Source organism: Festucalex cinctus, chromosome 5 (genome assembly GCF_051991245.1).
Source record: "Festucalex cinctus isolate MCC-2025b chromosome 5, RoL_Fcin_1.0, whole genome shotgun sequence".
Classification (NCBI taxonomy): domain Eukaryota; kingdom Metazoa; phylum Chordata; class Actinopteri; order Syngnathiformes; family Syngnathidae; genus Festucalex; species Festucalex cinctus.
In genome coordinates, this window is record NC_135415.1 from 11,638,690 (window position 1) to 11,660,607 (window position 21,918).

At 40.6% G+C, this 21,918-nt stretch overlaps 1 long non-coding RNA gene across 2 annotated transcripts in view; it reads left to right on the forward strand.

The window, feature by feature from the left end:
• Positions 1 to 21,918, forward strand: part of LOC144019296 (uncharacterized) — a 148,813-nt gene that overhangs the window by 118,468 nt on the left and 8,427 nt on the right. The gene's annotated exons all lie outside the window — the stretch shown is intronic.

Here is a 21,918-nt window from a genome sequence, read left to right on the forward strand (position 1 = left end):
AGCGTGACATCGTTTTCAAAATGCTGTTTGTTCTTTGACTTATGTGTCTGTGTTTTATTGTGCTGTCATGCTAAATAGCAAAGCCAACATGAAGCTAAATGATTCAAAGAAATGGTGGGAAAAAGACATCGTAATGAATCGTGATAACAACAATAGAAGAAGAAGGATGGGGAGAAGGAGAAGAAGGAGAAGGAGACGAATAATAATAAGAAGAAGGATGGGGAATAGGACGAGGGGGAGGATAAGGAGAAGGATAGGATAAGGAGAAGATGAGGAAAAGAAGGAGGAGGAGGAAAAGGAGAAGAAGGATAGGATGAGGAGAAGAAGATGAAGAGAAGAAGGAGACGATGAAGAGAATAAGAAGATGAGAAAAAGATGAGGAGGAGGAGGAGGAGAAGATGAGGATGAGGAGATGAGAAGGAGAAGAAGAAGAAGAAGAAGGATGGGGAGTAGGACGAGGAGGAGGAAAAGGAGAAGGATAGGATGAGGAGAAGGAGATGAAAAGGAGACGATGAAGAGAATAAGAAGATGAGGAGGAGAAGGAGGAGAAGATGAGGAGGAGGAGAAGGTGAGGAGGAGGAGAAGAAGAAGAAGAAGAAAAGAAGAAGAGAAGGAGAAGAAGACAGATTAGGAGTAGAAGAAGGAGAAGAAGGATGATGAGGAGAAGAAGAATGATGAGGAGAAGTACTAGAAGAAGAAGGAGAAGATGTGGAGGAGGAGAACAAGGAGAAGATAAGGAGGAGATGAGAAGGAGAAGAAGAAGAAGAAGAAGAAGGATGGGGAGTAGGACGAGGAGGAGGAAAGGGAGAAGGATAGGATGAGGAGAAGGAGATGAAAAGGAGATGATGAAGAGAATAAGAAGATGAGGAGGAGAAGGAGGAGAAGATGAGGAGGAGGAGAAGGTGAGGAGGAGGAGGAGGAGAAGAAGATGAGGAGAAGAAGATGAGGAGAAGAAGAAGAGAAGAAGAAAAGAAGAAGAGAAGGAGAAGAAGACGGATTAGGAGTAGAAGAAGGGTGATGAGGAGAAGAAGGATGAGGAGAAGTACTAGAAGGAGAAGATGAGGAGGAGAAGGAGAAGATAAGGAGAAGAAGACGGATTAGGAGTAGAAGAAGGAGAAGAAGGATGATGAGGAGAAGAAGAATGATGAGGAGAAGTACTAGAAGAAAAAGAAGAAGAAGGAGAAGATGAGGAGAAGAAGAAGAAGGAGAAAGAGAAGAAGAAGAGGAGGAGAAGGAGTAGATGAGGAGAAGAAGGATTAGGAGAAGAAGAAGGAGGAGGAGGAAGATGAGGAGGAGGCGGAGGAGAAGAAGAAGAAGAAGAAGGATGAGGAGAAGAAGGTTTTCACACTGGATTTGGGTTTGAATTTAACAGCGCATTGTGTACGTGAAAAAGGGAACGTGCAGTTCCATGTTTACGCCACAGGTGGCAGTAAAGTAATTCAATTTCCTGCATTGAGCAGCTTTAAGTGTACCCTCATCAAATTCAGATATATTTATTTAGATTAACTGTATAAATGCTGGCGTCGTGTTGAAAGTAATCTGTAATCTCCGACTGACTGGGAGGAGACAGAAGAGATGAAAGTGCAGCGTGGCGTGACAGGAGGATGAAGACCTTGAAAAGAAAGATGGAGGGAGGAAATTGGAGAAAATGAGAAGAGGATGAGGAAACCAAAAAAAAAAAGTTTTGGGGTTGATCAATTGTCGCCTGCTGGTGGCAACGTCTCATTTTTCAGTCTCTTGTTTAGCAGTCTGTGCCGCATGACAATGGAACACACACACACACACACACACACACACGTATCAGAGGAGAAAACATTTTTGTCTTTTGGAGATTGTGCTCCCGGAAATGTACAACCGTTTATTCACGGACAGCCATTCATTTTACATACGTATGTATGTGAAGTGGTGAATATATACCACATGTCACAAATTCCCTGTATAGTAGGGTGGTTCTCAAATGGGGGTACATGAGATTTTAAAAATAATTTCAACAGAGTTAAAAGAACTCATAATTAACTAGACTAAGTGCAATTTCTGGAGAAATTGCGTGGGAATGCTGAAAGCTGAATGCTAAGATTTCAATACATGTGGAATGCTAATGAAGTAAATTGAGAGATAAATTATGAAATTATGACCTCCTGGTTACTGGACAATGCACTTTACCAACTGTGCCACCAAGCTGTGTAAGACAACTGGTAATGATGATAATTTATATGTATGTTAGCGGGCGTGGAAAGTGATACTTAAGAAGGTTCACTGTCTGTCCCATTGAAAATGAATGGGGAAAAGTTGATATTTAACATTAAATTGTGCGAAAACTGTAGGTACTCTGAAATCAGATGATTTATTCCCAAGATTACGTGAATTTTTGAAGCAAGTTGAAATTTGAACAGTGTAAATCGGAAATATTGTGTTGGAGTTGTTACACGGCACAATAACACAATAACAATAACAAATGCTTCAGCATTCCCACAATAAACCTCATATATTCGCTTTGTACTAACTTGAAGCAGTTTTTTTTTTTTTTTTTTAAATTGAACAATTCCATTTGTCATCTTGAGTTGATTCAACAATTCCCTTTTTAGAGTGTAATGTATATATACACACAAATGGCGCATATGCACAATCATATAGCACATGTAACGTCTCGTCAATGTTTTCTGATGCAGTATACAAATCAGCCAAGATTTGACATGACGGGCACGTTTTGCAAGTGCTCACCAGCTCCAGCAGATGGCGCTTCGGGCTACTCAAGGGCACAGGGTGGAGTCGTTTCCGACCCAATTTAGCTCCAACACCTCAACTTGGTCAACTGTCAATCACTGGCAGCTATGTGAGCCACTACGCAATCTGGGGAAAAAAAAAAAAAAAAAAAAGCAATTTGTGAAGCAGCTTTCAAGTGTCGATCTCCTCTTTAACCTCCGACTTGTCATTATTGTCGTTATCGCTTGTGAATCTCGAAAGGACAAAAAAAATACAAATAAAACTGGATAGTTGATTAGCATTCACTGCAGGAGATGTTTTCATTGCGCACGCTGCAGGGGCGTGTGTGCGTGTGCATTTGCGTTCCCCGCACCCAATTTTGTTGATAAAAGAGGCAATTGGTGTTTGACTCATCCGGGCGCTTGTGCGCACTGTTTACCTTCTTGACGCTAATACCGAGTTGGGCTGAACAGCCCGTGAGGCAAATTGGCAATTGCCATTAATAACAACAAGCGCGTTTTGTGATTTGTCACCGGCACAAATAACTAGTCCGCGTCTCTGGAGTTGCGTCTTCAATTTATTTTTTTATTTTTTTATATATATTCCATAATTTGTTGGATTCATATGGCAAATGTTTCTTCATTTCTTCATTTTTTTTTTCTCACCGGCATCACTATCTTTGTAACTGCTGTGCAAATGTAACTTTTAATATCATTAGTGGTGTCTTTGTTTGGCTCGACAGTGTGTCATGTTTCGACAGTTTTTTTTTCCACTTATTTATTCGATCGGTCAGTTAGTTGCTTAGCTAGTCAATTAGTCACATCCAGTCAATCAGCTAATAAGTCACTTTGCTAGTTATCGACCAGTTTATTTGCCATGAGTCAGTCACATGGTCAGTTAGTGATTTTAGTTAATTATCCACCTAGTTCGGAAGTCAGTCAGTCAGTCAATCAATCACCAATGTCTTACAAATGCAATTATGCCATCTAGTGGTAGAAAAATGACCAACACAAATCAGTATCGCACATTTTTTTTTTTTTACAGTACTGTACATCGTTTTCATTTTAACTCAGTTTTAAAACCGGTTACCCTGTAACTTGGGCTTTCTGTCAGTCACCCAGTTAGTTAGATATCTAGATAAGAGACAGAAAGTTAACTAGTTAGTTGGACAGTGAGATATCAATATTAATTTAATTAGTGATACACTTGGGAAGTCACAGTGTTTTTAACATTACACATCCAGTGAACTAGTTACTGATTTATTTAGTGATTTAGTCAGTCAGCTAGCTGGTTATCGAGTTGGTTTGTAAGTCAATCAGTTAGATACTCAGTTAGTCAAAAGGCCAGCAGGTTCGTTGACTACTTAGTTGATCAGTCGGTTTTATTTCTCTAGTACATTTCATACCAAAGGCAACTTGGTTATGCAGTTAGTTATTTTGATATTCAATTTGCTGGTTAGTGATTTAGTTTCTTATGCATTTAGCCAGTAAGTCATTAAGTTAGCTGGTAACCCAGTCAGTCAGCAAGTTAGTTGACACAGTCATTTTATCCAGTTAGGCATTCAGTCAGTCAGTTAGCCAGTTTACCAGTCAGCAGGTTAGTTGACTGCCTGGTCGGTCACTCAGTTATCTAGTTAGACAGTCAGTTAGCTTCTAGTATTTAGTTAATTATAAATTTAGTCAGTCAGTCAGTCAGTCAGCACATTATGCTGGTTATCTCGTTAGTCAAATGTTAGTCAATTGACTAATTAGTCCATGAGTTAGTAATTTTAGTTGGCTATCTAGTTAGTTGATCTGTCATTTTGAAGTTAGTTATTTTGAAAGTCTGTCATGCAGTGTGTATGAATGTTCCGGTATCTGAAATAGTTTTCCTCCTCTTCATCGTCCTCATCCTCATCTTCTTCTTCTCTCAATGTCACCAGCGAACATCCATGTTTTTTTTGTCCTGCTCTCACTGCTAATTCAATTAGCAAGATGCCATCGCCACAATTAGACTTTCCAATTAGTGCGCCACTACACTGCTTTTCTGCTCTTCTTTGTACTGGAATTGAAAAAATGTCGATAAGACACGCTCACCGTATATTTATATAGAAAATATTTCAACAATGTTCTTACGGAGGAGATACTGTAAAACTTTGCGTCCCCACTTGAGATTTTATTTATTTTTTTCCAATTGACTCATAAAGGTTAAAGGTCACAATTGTTGCCATATCACAAAAGCTGGCATTTCAACAGGGGTGTGCAGACTTTGTCAATTTATTCAATCGTAATATAGTTTAATATTACAACCATGCTTTTCTGTTTGAATTGTATTTATTATTTTATTAAATAATGGCCATGTTTTAATAAATGCTATTGTTTTTTCTTTTTCTTTTATTGAAATAAATGCCATTTGTCTTAAAATTGAATTGGATCTATGTAACTCATTTATATTTCTTTATGTTCTGTTTTTTTTTTTTAATAAGACTCAATAAAATGATATGATTATTTTAAATTAATGGATATTATTAGTATTTTGCCTTTGCCTTGAGTTTATATTTACTTTTTCATGCATTTGGTTACCGGTAATTTAATATTTTCTAAATTTTAATACGTAAACTTCTGACAAGATTATGAGCCACTATGTGTGTGTGTGTATATATATATATATATATATATATATATATATATATATATATATATATATATATATATATATATATAATTTTATTTTTTTCCCCCTCAGGGGACCCCAAAAACGTCATGTTAATATTGCATCTAACGGTGCAAGGCATTTTCAGCACTTAACATTCATCAATAATTAAAAAAAAAAAAACTCACCAGTAGAGATTTATGAATTTTTTTAAAATTTACTACTTTGTGACAAAGGAGGCCCAACGCCCTAATACATAACGTGTAATGTATAACACAGAAATGTCAGAAAGCAGGAGGCAGGTGCACGAAAGCTGACAAGGACCTGGCTTCTTCATCCCAAATTGACGAAGATGAAGATACTTCCTAGGGTAACGAGTGCCAGGCGAGCGGGAAGAGGAAGCGGGAGGGCAGCGCCGACGCGCATCTCGCTCGCTTTGTCAAAAGACGGCGGAAAAAAAAAAAAAAAAAAAACCCGAAGAAGAAGCGTTAATTAAAACGTTTGATGGGAACGATTACGAGCCTCTTTTCAGGAAACGCTCGGCTGAGATGTCAGATAGTCAAAGCCAGGAGCAATTAACGCAAAGTTGCGCGAGTTATGAGCGTTGCCTCTTTTATGGCGAGTCATCAGACTTTGCCGCCATGCTCCACCCACACGCGTGCACGAAAGGACAAAATGTCACGTTTTTCGCAGTTTAGTTTCATCAATACTGTGCAGCAAATTTGAAGGACACCTGGAAATGTTGAAAAATAATAAATAAATAAAATAAAATGCCAGAGTTCCTGAGACTTTGAGGTCATGACCTCGTGAGCATTTTAGTGGATCAACTCGTTAGAAATTTTCTGACCAAGTAAAAAGAGACATTTTCAAAAACACTTCAAGATTGTAAGAAGTACCAGTGAGAATGGCCAAAATGGGCCCAAGATGGCCGCTTCAAACCAAAATGAGTGAATTTTGGTGCCTTTTTGGGCATGGCTTTTTGAGACTTTTTTTTTTTTTGTGTACCTACTCATAACAGATATGGCTACAAGTTTTAAGTTGGAAAGTCAAACCGGGTTCAGGGGCTGAATATTCAAAAATGTTCCTTTTCTTGTACAAATGGCCAAAAAAAGCCCAAAAAGACCACTTCAAACCAAAATAGCTGAATTCCAGTATGTTTTCGGTATGCCTTTTTTGAGACTTTTTCTTTGTGTGTACCTACTCATAACAGATATGGCTAACAAGTTTTAAGTTGGAAAGTCAAACTGGGCTCAGGGGCTGAATATTCAAAAATGTTCCATTTCTACTACAAATGGCCAAAATGAGCCCAAGATGGCCACTTTGAACCAAAATGGCTGACTTATGGTGCCTTTTTGGGCATGGCTTTTTGAGACTTTTTTTGTGTACTACTTGTAATAAATATGGCTACTAAGTTTCAAATTGATAAGTCAAACCGAGCACAGGGGCTGAATATTAAACAATGTCCCTTTTCTTGTACAAATGGCCAAAAAAAGCCCAAAAAGACCACTTCAAACCAAAATAGCTGACTTCCAGTATGTTTTCGGTATGCCTTTTTTGAGACTTTTTTTTTTTTTTTTTTTTTGTGTGTGTGTACCTACTCATAACAGATATGGCTACAAGTTTTAAGTTGGAGAGTCAAACTGGGCTCAGGGGCTGAATATTCAAAAATGTTCCATTTCTACTACAAATGGCCAAAATGAGCCCAAGATGGCCACTTTGAACCAAAATGGCTGACTTATGGTGCCTTTTTGGTATGGCTATTTGAGACTTCTTTTTTTTTTGTGTGTGTGTGTGTACTACTTGTAATAAATATAGCTACTAAGTTTCAAATTGATAAGTCAAACCGAGCACAGGGGCTGAATATTAAAAAATGTTCCTTTTCTTGTACAAATGGTAAAAAAAAAAAAAAGCCCAAAAAGACCAATTTAAACCAAAATGGCTGACTTCCAGTATGTTTTTGGTATGCTTTTTTTGAGACTTTTTGTTCTTGCGTGCCCACTCATGATAGATATGTTTCAAGCTAATAAGTCAAACTGGGAATATTAAAAAAAAAATGTCACATTTCCCCCAAAGGCCAAAAATAAGAATCAGGCTGAATTTTCAAAAACACTTGAATATTGAAGTTCTGTATCACAGGATGCTGCATGCCTCTTTATATGGAGATGTTTGACTTGGTTTTGTTTGTAATTGTATTGCAAAGTTTGATGCGAACTTTCACCGGTTCTTTTATCTTGCATGCTATACTAATAATAATAACCAGGAGACTGCATCTTCTCAATGTGACTTTTTAAAGATCTGAGTACACTGTGGAGCCTTATCTGCTGAACACGGGAACAAGGCTTGCCCCACTCAAAATTGTTGCTAATCTTATACTACCTCGGCCGTCCACCCCGGCGAGGGCCTGCCTATGTAAAAATGTGTGACCTGGCGGTCTTAACTGGTTTCTGCTGGTAAATGTGTGCCAGAGTGCAGATAGTCAGCCATTTCCAACCAAAATGGCTAACTTCCTGTGTGTTTTCCGTGTGGTCTACTCTTTATAGACATGCCAGACAAATTTTTTGTTCAAGCTTGAAAATGACGTTAAGGTCTGCTCATCATCGACATGACTGCCGGGTTTCACGTTGCTAAGTGCAACATGGCTGCGTGGGCTGACCCAATCAACTTTAAGAAGTGAAACATGAAACTTTTTGTGACTGACTGATGGTCGTGATCATCATCATCATCATCGCTTCTAATTAATTCTCACTTTTCTTCCCAGCTGACTGATTGGCTCATTTGCAGATCATCACCGTGGCCTCCGCTTTCATTAGCGGCATGCTGAGTGATGATTGCGACCGACACTCACGTTTATTACTTTTATTTGACTTTTTACTGGCTGACTTGTTTTGCGCTGGAGTCCAGATTGAGGAGGAGGAGGACGATGATGATGATTATGAGGAGGTGCTTGCGTGAGTATATTCCTCCGATGCCGGAGGGAGCCAGTCGGAGTGTCCGATCATTCAGCCGCCGAGTCGAGGCGACGCGACGGGTTGCAACGAGCGCGTCAAGTCGATTCATTCGTCTTACTCGCGGTTTGCCTTTAAATGAGAAGCAGGATGTTGTGTGATGTCATTAAGTAGGGCGGCAATATTTCACTTCCTGTCTTGCTGATGACATCATTTGATTGGCTCGTCATGCCGTGTGGGTTGTGAAGCATACGCGTACGCAAAACGCTTACCTTTTGGAGATTAAGTGACTACCATGCGCAGCTAGCTAGTCGGTGGCTAGCTCGATAACGTGGAGAAGCTAACATTGACCGTATGGCTTTACTTAGTGCTCATTAATGCCATACACACACAGAGAGAGAGAGAGAGAGAGAGAGAGAGAGAGAGAGAGAGATTTCCAAGGAAAAATTCGTAAATTTGCGACTTTATAAAGTGGCAAATTAGCGACTTTATAAAGTGGCAGATTTTTTACAAAAAACTCAGAAACTTGCAAGAGGGGGAGGTGGAGAGAGGGGTGGAGAAATTCTGAGGAAAAACTTGCAAATTAGCAAATTTACAAAGTGGCAAATTTGCAAGAAAGTCAAACTGTGAATATTAAAAAAAAAGTCACATTTTAATACATATTATTTATAATAATTAACAAATTTGCAAGAAAAAAAACTCGGACATTTGCAACTTTATAAAGTGGCAAATTTTTGACTTTATAAAGTGGCAGATTTGTGTAAAAAAAAAAAAAAAAAAAAACTAAACTATCGAGAAATACATATAGAGTAGCTATAGTCTGGACGAGGTGCTGGCTTTTGTCCACCAGGAGCTAGCGTCAGGATTCGTTGGTGGTTAATGGAACACTCTTTATAAAATGAAAATGCAGGATACAGACGGATTTCTTCTTAATTTAAACTTTATTCATCATACATGACAACCAGAGTGACAACACTTCCTGGCCCCTTGTCAGCTGACTAACACTGACCAATCAGAAGCTAGCATACTTTCAGTAAATGCAAATGAATGACGGAGAGCTGTGATTGGCTGGCAACCAGTCCAGGGTGTACACCGCCTACTGCCCAGCGCCCTCCGCGACCCTTGTGAGGAATAAACGGTCAAGAAGATGGATGGATGGATGGATGGATAACGGAGAGCAGCAGATTCAACACATCAACCAAGGGCTATTATAGTTTTGGGAATTCTTCATTTTTATGCGTTTTGATTTCGTTTTCAGTTTTTGTTTTTTTTGTTTTTTTTTGTTTTGTTTTTTTGTTTTGTTTTTTAATTTAGCTAATTTTAACTCATTCACTCCCAGCCATTTTGACGGAAGCAACCCCCTTTGCTCCCGGCTGTTTTATGGGATTGTGACTAATTTTGCAAGCCCCCCAGAATATTGTGTTCTTTTGCTGTGGAACCGAGCAAAAGAAAGATTAGAGTCTCTTCTTTCATCAGAAAAAAGTACATTTCTATCTGTTTTCGTTTCGCAACAATTAGCATTAGAATATAGCTAAGTTCCATCATTATTCACAAATCTGTTTAGAATTGTCGAGAAACAGCTTGTTTTCAAAATAGTCCTGGTTGATCTCTTATACTCTGCTGCCCTCTGCCAGCCGTTTTTGTAATTACTACCATTGCTTCACCCCATTCTCTGCAGTTGAGAAGCTCCATCAAAGCCTTCTGTAAGCTCTAGCATAAAAAATAAAAATAAAAAAATAAAAAAAAACATAAAAACGTATAAATACGTCTTTGGGACACTTAAAACATTTAAAATAGAATGTATTTATACGTTTTGGGGAGCAAATGTTAATTAGTTTTCAGGGTGGTTTTGTTAGTTTTTATTAGTTTTTGAGGTGTAATTTTTCCTGGGACGGTCAATAAGAGCAAGGTGACGGTAATATAACTTTTCCAATTGAAAGTCAAAACAAGAATTAGTCTAAATGTGTGTGCGTGTGCACGAGTGATGTCATACACAACGTTTGCAGCAGGCGGGTGCCAGGAAGAAGAGCAACGATGGCATCAAAATGTATGAAGATGGTCAGCAATCCGACACTCACACGGAATTCGCTGCCTCCTCACACATGCGGGCAAACGTGCGTGCGTGCGTGCGCGTGCGTGCGCGTGTGCGCCATTCAGCGGTTTGTCATCATGTCAACACACAGCAGAAGACGCGTGTCCAAATCAATTCGGAGGTCACCGTGCTGATTTCACATCTGCTGCCTGTCCTCCTACTTTTTGCTATTTTCTCCACACGCGCAGGCTGAAAAGTGTCATGTTGAATTTCTGGGCTTTTATTTCATTCGCCGGGTCCTTTCCATCCAATGAAGACAGATATGGGGGGGGGCTGAGGGGCCCATTTGAGTCCACCAGGGACCAGACATGTCATCAATAAAAGTGGATTCACTCGAGGAAATCGAAGCGCGGATAACATCAAAGAAACATTAGCAAACATAGATATTTTTTTTTTCCTTTAATCTGATTTGGCCTTTTTTTTTTTTGCTTAGCTAGATAGATGGATAGATGGATGGATGGAGAGATGGAGATAGATAGATTGAGAGAGATGGAGAGAGAGACAGAAAGAGAGAGAGACAGAAAGAGAAAGAGAGGCAGACAGAGAGACACAGAGAGAAAGACAGCGAGAGAGAGACAGAGAGAGAGCGACAAAGAGAGAGAGACAGACAGAGACAGAGTGAGAGGGACTGAGACAGAAAGAGAAAGAGAGAGCGATAGATAGATAGATAGATAGAATTCTGCCTCGAATTGAGCAGATGTTTGAAGAAACAAAACATTCCACTTCCGACGTGAAAAGCGATTTTTCCGTCCAGACCGACATTATCCGTCCAAATGCGATAAAGTGTGAATTGAACGACTTTGTTGTGAAGACTTCCTGTTTTTTCAGCGTACGTCACTTCCTGTTCTTGTCCCGTACGCTGATTCGCTAGCTAACAGCCAATCAGAGCGATCAAATGTCACCCCTCCCAACGTCAGATTGGTTCATCGAGGATTTAGCGCAGGTTCCGTGCTTGCGGTTCCATGTTTTTGCTGTAGAGTTCATAAGTTTAGAAGACCCTTATACAGTTACAATTGGGTATATTTACATATTGTTTTTAATATAGTTTTTCACTTTTTACATACTCATTTCCCATGTTCCCTCTCTTTTCTGTGGCAAGCGTATATTGACTGTTTTTCAATGTTTTCTTGAGAATTTTCGGAGTCTCTTAAAAAAATAAAAAATAAATAAATAAATAAAAATTCCCCAACGCATTTCAATGAGCGTCAATTACATGTAGATTTTGGCAATTTCCGCGATAACCCAGTCCCTATCCCCTGACTCTTTTGTTCCTTCTCCTATCATTTCATGCAATTCCACTGCCAACCACTAGATGGCAGCACACTATTTAATTTGCACATTTGACTACAAATGAAAACGGGAAGTATTTTGGCTCATCGTAGTTTTTGCTGAAGATTACCGAAAGTTGATCCTCTTCAGTCCTGCTTTTTACGCCTACGCCTATTGGCAACAATGTAAAAAAGAATCTGAGTATAATTTCTTATTGCAGGCAGTTGGATGTGGATTATGTGCTATCTCCATGCAATTTTTTTAGCTATTAAGATTGTCGATGGCTAACCTGGACTTGGTATGCCTCTGAGTGCTTTCGTTTTGTGTGTTTTAGTAGAACCACTTCCAGTGGATTTTAAATACACACGCACGTTGTTCATCACTCAGGGAGTTCATGACTGCTCCGCTTTCTTAAGCAAACGACTTTTTTTTTTTTTGGTTGAAATATATTTCAAGTTCCTCTTTTTTTTTTTTTTTTTTTTTTTTCCTTTCCTCTTCCCCTGCAATTACCGGCAGGCACTCGCGGTCCTCTCCAAAAAAGTCCATTTCCCGTGAAACGCACGGAGGAAGTCGTCTCATTAATGATACCCTCGGAGCGGCTCTGGGTTTTTTGGTCTCTCCAAGTGAAATGACGCTCGTCCGTCGCCAGCCTGCTAATTACACCCTGACACGTTAACTGACAAGGACGCCGAGTGACAAGCGCCCTTTTTGCAGCAGGCCGCTCGCGTCAAATTAGTTTCTCTCGGAATACTCCGGCGAAGAGACTGTGCGTGGGGGAGAGAGGGAAAAAAAAATGCGTCATGCAGCCGCGGATCGTCCCCTAAACGTCCTCGTTTAACACCGTCGTGTTCAAAAAACATGTTGGTACGTCAAGTACGGTGTTCCCTCATTTATCGCGGGTCCATCTTTTGCGGCCTCGCTGTTTCGTGGATTTTTTACAGCATGCTTTTTGGTTTTTGTTTATTGTGGGAAGCATTCCCACATATGTTATTGTGATTTTTATTCTCCACACTTTTTTGCCGCGTAACAACTCCCACACAATACTTCCGATTTACACCTTTCAAATTTCAACTTGCTTAAAAAATTCATGCCTCCCGGGGTATATATCGTCTGAATCCACATTACTTGCAGTTTTAGCACAATTTAACTTTAAATATCAACTTTTCCCCATTCATTTTCAATGGGACAGATAATGAACTTTTTTTCTAAGTATCACTTTTCTCGCCCAATTCCATATATATAACTTATCATCATTACCAGGTGTGCTCGGTGGCATAGTTGGTAAAGTGCATTGTCCAGTAACCAGGAGGTCATCATTTCATAATTTATCTCTATAATGACTTCATAAGCATTCCACATGCATTCAAATCTTAACATTCAGCTTTCAGCATTTCCACGCAATTTCTCCAGAAATTGTACAGTCTCGTTTTTTTTTTTTTTTTTTTGGGTATTTCTCTTCACGATATTACGTTCCCAAGATTGAAAATATATACTGTGCTGTATAACAAGTTAAAAAAAAAAAGAAAAGAAAAAAAAAGGGGGAAAAGTCCACAAAAAAAAGTCTAAAGTTGCCATACATGCACGAGTGAGTCTTTTCAGTACAAACTCTTTGAGAAAGTTTTTGGAAATCCAGCCCCCAGAGCCAGTTTTACATCACATGAGGTCCATTTGGTAGACATCGTTTATCATGAGTAGACCCACAAAAAAAAAAAAAGTCTCAAGAAGCCATACAGGAAGTCTGCATCCATTTTAGTAAATCATGGCCATTTCCAAGACTTGTTCAAAAATAAACATGTCAAGAGTTCACAAACATGGAATTTTTTTTGGGGTGGGAGTATTTGAAGTTGCTTCCAGTATGGTCGTTGTAGTCCATCAATGACAAACGCCTCCAAAAGCCTTTTTTTTAACTGTCAGTCCCAAAAGCAAATTGAATTCACTTAGCAACATGGAATTTGGTTGAAATGTCTGTAGACCCACAAAAAAATGTCTGAGGAAGCCATGTCCAAAAGCACAAAAGAAGTCAGTCTTTGCACGGAATCTAATAAAGTATGCAAATTCTACTAAGAGAGTTTTTGAAAATTCAGCCCCCATATCCTGTTTCAGTCAGCAACATCAAATTTGGTAGAAATGTCTACCATGAATGGACCCACAAAAAAGTCTCAGGAAGCCATGTCCAAAAAGACACAAGAAGTCAGTCGTTGCAGAGAGTCTTTAATAAATTATGCAACCTCTCCTAAGAGAGTTTTTGAAAATTCAGCCCACATATCCTGTTTCAGTAAGCAACATCAGATTTGGAAGAAATGTCTAACAATGAATGGACCCACAAAAAAAGTCTCAGGAAGCCATAGCTGAAAATATACAGGAAAGCGACAATTTTCATTTCATTTTCAAGAGTACTACAAAAACTCCCCTGAGAGAATGTTTGAAAATTCAGCACTAGAAGCCTGTTTTATTTTTCACAACAATTGGTGAGAAGGTGTATCATCATGACTCGACCCACAAAAAGAGAGGCCATGCTCAAAAAGATACTGGAGGTCAGCCATTTTGCTTTGAAGCTCACATTTGAGGGTCATTTTGACCATTTCTGGTGGTCCTTCAAAGCCTTTTACACTCTCATCACATTAAGTGAAAAATTAAAGATATTTTACGGGAAACGGCAGATTATTTGGGGCAAAAACTACTGAGCAGCGTCTTCATCTCCACACATGTAAAAATGAAGACAATATGATAATATGACCTCGTCGAGCTTTGTTCAAGTCACTTTGAATTGATTGATTTCCGTTAATGAGTCTTTCACGTTTGGACGATGCGTTCAAGGTCAAGGGCGGGATCGTTCAGCTGATTCACATGTGCACACATTACATACACACTAGTATCTACACCCACACACTACTAGTATCTACACACACTACGCACACATGCAGAGGCGAGCATCGCACTTAGCAGTATGGCGAGCGCCGTCAGACCATGTGCTGGGGTGTTAATCACACCTATGTGCATTAGCACCTCTCTCAAACACGCACACACTTGCTCATAGTGGAAGTGACAGACATTTTTTATTCACCCTCTAACATCCCAAAAGAGTATGCGCACCCCCTCTAACCTGCTCACAACCTTTTGACCGTGACAACATACTATTCAATGTGGATTGAACTAAATGAGTTTATTCACAGAGAGGGTGTGCGCACATCGCACATGGTAAATCCTTGGGTAAGGATGGGCGCATCCCCTTAAAAAACCCCCGCAAAAGTCTATATATATGTGGCGAATATTCATTACTTTCAATCAAAGAGGGGGTGCACACATCATACATGGGAAATCCTTCATTTAGAATGGGACAAAATTCCCCAATAGGCGCACCCCCTTAAAAAAGTATATATATAAAAAAAAGTGTATATATGTGGAGAATATTCATAACTACAATCAAAGAGTGGGTGCGCACATCAAACATGGGAAATCCTTGGTTAAGGATGGAGCAACCTCCAAAGAATAGGCGCACCCCCTTAAAAAAATAAAAGCAAAAGAATATATATATGTGTGGAGCATATTTATTTCTACAATCAAAGAGGGGGTGCGTACATCACACAGAGGAAATCCTTGGTTAAGGATGGGGCAACAAGAATAGGCACACCACCTTTAAAAAAAACAAAAAAAAGCAATATATATGTGGAGCATATTCATTACCACAATCAAAGGACGCGTATGTGTGTCACATAAACTCGTTGATGAGTCATTCAACCTGCCTTTCCACGTTTTTTAAGCCACACGCCCCTGAAAGAGCAGGTGCACCCCTTCCCCCAAGCACAGACCTTCAAATACGACAAGGTCATATCAAACATAGCAAGATAATGCACATGGACAATGGCACCCTGACCCCGGGTTTTCACTGGATGCGGTTGCGGTGCGGTTGCGGTGCGGTGCGTCTTGACTGCGTGCTCCGGACGGGTCAATTTTTTTGTCAATCCACACCGGCTCCGCACAGCTGCGGTCCGGCAGCTCCGTCGCCGCCCACTTCCCAACGTGTCTCGCGGGACCGCGCGCGCGCGATCATGTGGCATTTCACAACGACAAACATACAGAAAGTCTGCTCAACAGAGAAGCAGAAAGATATGAGATTCCATGCAGCATCCTTTTTTTGGTTGTCCTTGTAAAGTATATTAATAACGAGAGTCGGGTCAGTGCGGGTCCACTCTTTATTTCTGTCTTCCGGGTCCGGCTGCCGCTCAGTACGGCAAGCGAGACGGGCACAACAAGCAATCGCGAACTTCAAACTCACAATACATTACAGTCCTTATAAAAAGGATGTGCCGTGTCATATATTATTTTGTGGTTTTCCACCTCCAATATAAACCTCTCCTCATCCATGTTCGCTGGTGTCTAAACCGTGAATGAGCACATGGCCCGGCGACGCCCACGTCACGTTTTGCTGAAAAACTTGCGAAATAGGAGCTGGCGAGTATTTTATTCTGAAAGGTAACCGGAAATTTATTTTTAAACTGCCTCGGTCTTCCTGTCGCGCTCGATGTGTTTTGTGCTAGCTTGCCATTTGCCGGAGGCCTACCGCTGCGGCGTCCGGCAAAAATAGAAAATAGGCTATCCTTGCGGAAGGCTTGCGGCACGCCGCAGGCCTTCCGCAGTCGACACGCAACGCACCCGCAAGCGGTGTAGACTGCACCATTCGAATGAATGGAATCTAATTGCTTGCGTCGCCGGACCGCACTGCAACCGCACCGCAACCGCATCCAGTGAAAACCCGGGGTGACCCACCACGTCGTACATACCAGAAATTGACCAACCGCGGGGGTGCACGTACAATACTTTGCTAATCCATGCTTTAGAACGTGTCCCCTCCTTCCAGTTTTTAGCAAGTTTTTTTTACATTTTTTTTATTTTTTATAAGATCTTAATGATCACAAAAGAATTGGCACACCGCCCTCTGTCTCGCACACCCATCAAAAAAAAAGGTAAAATAAAGCCACTTTCAGAATCTCTGGGTCTAGATAGGAGTGTACTAGCCTCGTCCAAAAATATTTTTAGATTACGTTTGAGAACTTATTCAAGTAGGCACGCTGCCTCTCCTCTACGTACCATGAAAAAAAAAAAAAAAAAAAAAGAAGCACACATTCCATAATCAAGGTGAAGTATTGTGACTTGTTGCTTGCGTGAACTGGCGCACCCCCCTGCACACCCTGGAAAAATAAATCAAAATCAAGCTTGTTTAAGTACGTCAAACAAAAAATCAGATTCAGTCATGCCAATATGAAATCAATCAGAGCCAAAGAGCGAATGGAAGGAGTGCGCACCACCACACTTGGAGGATTTTATACTTCTAAATTGACCCGTTTTGGTTATGGAAGTGAAGCCGACCTTTGTACAATATGATGGATGATATATATACACAGTACATGGACCCAACATGAGAGGAGGACATTTCCAGATTCAATTTCACAGGGTGACAACGCCTTTCATTTACGTTTACACTCGCCATTGGTCACTCATGCTCATACAGATTTTACTGTACTTCACCGACACGGCCGTCCCAAGGCCCTCTACTGCCACCCGGTGGCCAAAACGGTCAAATGTCACTTCAAACTTGTTCTGCATGTGGAAAAAGGAAGAATCAATCAGTCAACATTGTTTATTAATCGTTCTGTTTTTGTCCCGATACTTTTGTGCATGTAGCTCGGGTTTTCATGCAATGTCGTGTGAGAGCATGTCACGCTTGTGTGTGCGTGTGTGTGTTAGATGGGCATGCAGAGAGAGAGCACACACAGAAATAGTGACGGAAGTGTGTGCGCGACATGGGAATGAAAGATGGAGGCGAAAATAATTTTTCTGACGCGCGTGTGTTCCTACTGTGGATTTCATATGGCATCATTTCCACATAGAAAAAGAGAGCACATAAAAAAAAAATAGTCTGCTCATTTGCCAAACATTTCAAACAACGCACTCCCTTTCAACAGCCCTACTGATTTGGCGCACCCCCCCTCCAACTCACATAACAGTATTTATTTATTTATTTATTTTTTTATTTTTTTTGCAAACTTGAAGTTTGGGACCCCCAGATTTGCATCTGCTTTTCCTTTTCGAATTGCGCACCCCCTTCAAAATCCCGATTGGCCTTGCTCACCTTTGCTCCTAACGTAAAAAAATATATATATAATTTTTAATCTTGCACACCTCCACTGATATTCCTGATTTTTGTTATCCCCGATTCCTTTCCCATACTTCTTAATGCATCCCAACATAGTCGGTGCACCCTCAACCCTGAACATATCCTAAAAAAAAAAAATGTAAATGTGTCATTCTAGTTTTAGAGAGCAAGAGTTCGAGAGAGGGAGTTGAGAGAGGGTGCAAGAGAGAGTGCTTGAAGCGTGAGTGAGAGATGGTGTGTGAGAGCGTAAGAGAGGGAGTTCGAGAGAGAGTGCTGAGTGTGTGAGAGTGCTGATGCGTGAGTGAGAGAGAGATGCCAGAGTGTGAGAGTGTAAGTGTGAGAGAGGGAGTGCGAGAGAGAGTGCTGAGTGTGTGAGAGTGCGAGAGAGAGAGAGTGTGAGTGTGAGAGAGGAATGTAAGAGAGAGAGTGCTGAGTGTGTGAGGGCGAGAGAGAGCGTGATTGCTAGAGAGACAGTGCTGATTGCATGAGTGAGAGTGTGAGTGAGCGAGAGAGTACGAGAGCGAGTGAGTGAGTATAGAATAGTCTCTATCACATATATATCGCAAATGCGTGTGTACATGTAAACAAGGTAAATGTTTAATGAATGACCGTATCAGACACTTCCTGCTCTGATTTACGTATTGGCATGCAACAGCGACGGCAAAACGTGCACGAGATGAATGTTGAAAACGTGACTTATCATTCGCTAAGACGAAAGATCAACAGAAGAGCGAAAACACGTGCAGACGAAGACCAACGGCAGACAAAAAAAAAAAAAGAAAAGGACGACGCCCGGGCGGGAAAAGCCAGCCAAAAGCGAGGTGCTGAAGCGTTCAAGCGGAACTCATCTCCCGACATTGTTGACAGCCTGTGACCTGCATCACACGCGCGCACCAATGCGCCAACGTGCACGCACAATCAAACACACAAAAATACACACAACCAGCATTCAAATGTTGAACCATAAGAAATGCAGGCACACATTCTAATGTTGTAGAGTTGTACTCCACAGTCTCCACTTTGCTGCATTTTGCCCGCAGCCTCTTCTCCTACAGATATGTTGCATCATTGTTAAATTTGAGGATGATAATAGTTCAACACAGATGCTAACATTAGCTTCCTCGGTTGCCCTGCCTTACAGCTTTAGCATTATGCTCCGCATTCTCCACTTTGCTGCATTTTGCCCAAAGTCTCTTCTCGTATAGATATGTTGCATCATTGTTAAATTTGAGGATGATAATAGTTAAACACAAATGCTAACATTGTCTTCTCAGCTGCCGTGCCTCAGATCTGAACGCTGTAGCGTTATACTCCACATTCTCCACTTTGCTGCATTTTTCCCACAGTCTCTTCTCGGACACATTTGTTACATCATTGTTAAATTTGAGGATGATAATCGTCAAAACACCAGATGGTGCAGTGTTACAGTTCAGTCTCCACTTTGCCCTCAGTCTCCTCTTGGATAAAAATTGTTGTATTGTCTGATTATACAAGGCTAGCAAAAAAATAATAACCGCACAGGCTCAATTTAGCCTTGCCTGTTGGTGTCCCTTCACTCCAGGTGGTGCATTGTTACAGCCCACAGTCTCCACTTTGCTGCTCCTTGCCCTTAGTCTCCTTGATCTTGAAGTAAACAATGAAGACCCTGGTTCTTCTCCATGGTGTATTAGTGGTTCGGGTTCTATGTGATTCGTTAAATGGAAGTTATTGTTTTTCTTCTGTTTGGCTCGGTACTGCCTCTGAAACATCGTGCGCCAAGTAGGGCATTAAACAGCCGCATCCCTTTTCAAGCCTTCAGGTGCGTTTCTGCTCGATTCCTCGCCTCGCATAAGGACTCGACGCAAAGTTGGGTGCATAAAGAGCGTGAAGATCTTCAAGATCTCAGCTTTGTTGACGACAGCCTGCAGCTTTGCTTTCATGCGTAATGAGTGAGTGGTCGTAACCTCACCTGAGGGGGTGCGCAGGCGGGTAGGGTGTTTAGAGAGGGTGTGCAGGTGCACTGGAAGTCATGAGGAGTCGAAAAAATGAGTTTGAATGTGCATGACGCTTGTCCTCACCCACTTCCTCATGGTTATTCCACCCATCCATCAATTTTCCGAACCGCTTGTTCCTCGTGACACAGTAGTAATAAAACTTTGAATTCCTAACGTATCTTTGAAAACCCGGACTAAAATGTGAGCTTGGTTCCAAAACATCATTTGAAACCGTCACCTTGGCTTCAAACACAAATTTGAAACCAATAACGCTTGTTTGAAAGCTAACTCAAAGTTTGAAAGCCTAATGTGATGCCCTAGCTCCAGTTTGTGGAGCCAGTAACCCAGGTTCAAACGGTAACCCTGGCTTGAAGCCATAATTTGAAACCCTATCCTTAGGATCAAAATCCAATATAAGAACCCCAATCATTCCTTGAAATCCAACTTTGGAGCACTAACGCGCTGCCCACAACTCCTGCTGGGAAATGCTAATTTTAACTTGAAACCCTAATTTGAAACCCTAACATTGGGTTTGAAAGTTCAACATGAAAGGCAATCACTATCTTGTTTTTAACTCTAGCCTGTCTTAGAACCTTAAAATTAAAACATGCCATTTTTTTCAGAACCATATATCCCAGGCTTAAAACCCTAATTTCAAACACTTCACTCAGTCTTTGGCCCCTCACTTCAATCCCTAATATTAATTGTGGACCAAATACATACCTTAATCATAAAACTAATCATAACCTTAATTGTTTTGCTAACCTAATGGTGGTCCCAACTGCAACCCTAACCATAGTTCTAAACACAAATTTGAAACCCTAAACATAGTCTGAAGCCCTAATTTCAAACCCTACTTTGAATACTGACTTCACACATTTTGACAGTTCAATTTCATAGCCAGTAATTTTAGCCACTGTTACAAATAGGAGTGGGAATCTTAGACTCTCACGATTCGATTTTGATTCCGACTTTTGGTTCTGTGATTCGATTCAGAATCAATTTTTTATATGTATATATATATATATATTTATATTTATATTTATATTTATATTTATATTGAATATATATTTATATTCTAAATGATTTGATTGTCAATGATTTCTGCTTCTATTTATAGCTGTGCATCTACTCCAATCTGACTCGCTAATGCTAATTAGCGCGCTACTCGCGGCACTTTTCTCACTCAAAATAACATAACTGCTATTCATACAAAACGCTTCAGGAATGTTAAAGGGATAGTTCGGCTTTTTAGACATGAATCTCTATTTCATCCTCACCTCCAGTGTGTGTGATCAGCATTGACTTACCACTGACAGCGTTCTGTGACACGAGTTCTGGTCCGGTGTTGGACGAGAGGAAAATAGTCCAGCAAGCTGTCTGGGGTCTCGGAAATAAAGTGTTTTTCTTCTGAATACAATGTGTGTTCAAAAGAGTGATACATTTCCATACAAAACTCCTTTCTGAAAAAAAGTCAGACTCCATTACCGCCAGGCACTATTTTTCTGTTTGTTCGTATCACTGCGTGGCGCCCTGTAGACAGCCGATCGACGCGCTGCAGACAGCTGATAGTCGCATCTTCCGCCTTCGAAAAGACAAACAACTTGTAGATTAGTGCGCGTCTATCAGCTGCATGCGGGGCGCCGCGCAGTGATACGAACGAACAGAAAAGTAGTGCCCGGCGGTAATGGAGTCTGACTTTTTTTTCAGAAAGGAGTATTGTGATGCAAATGTATCATTCTTTTGAACACTAATTGTTTTTAGAAGAAAAACGCTTTATTTCCATGACACCAGCCAGCTTGCTGGACTATTTTTCCTCTCGTCCAACACCGGACCAGAAGTCGTGTCACAGAACACACACTGGAGGTGAGGATGAAATAAGAGATTCATGTCAAAAAATCCGAACTATGCCTTTAAGAGAGAAGCATCTTAACGTTACCCGACGGCATATGCTCTTCCTACGCTGCAAAAAAAATAAATAAAATAAAAAAACTTATATTGGAATAACTTGATCGTGACCTTTTACTTCTACTCTCTAATGTGGCTACAACTTAACAGTGTATCAGAAGGCACGGAACCACACTGTCCCTAAGTGGCCAGATTGGGTACAACATGAACAGCGCTCCCAATAAAGGCATGCACAAACAAGTC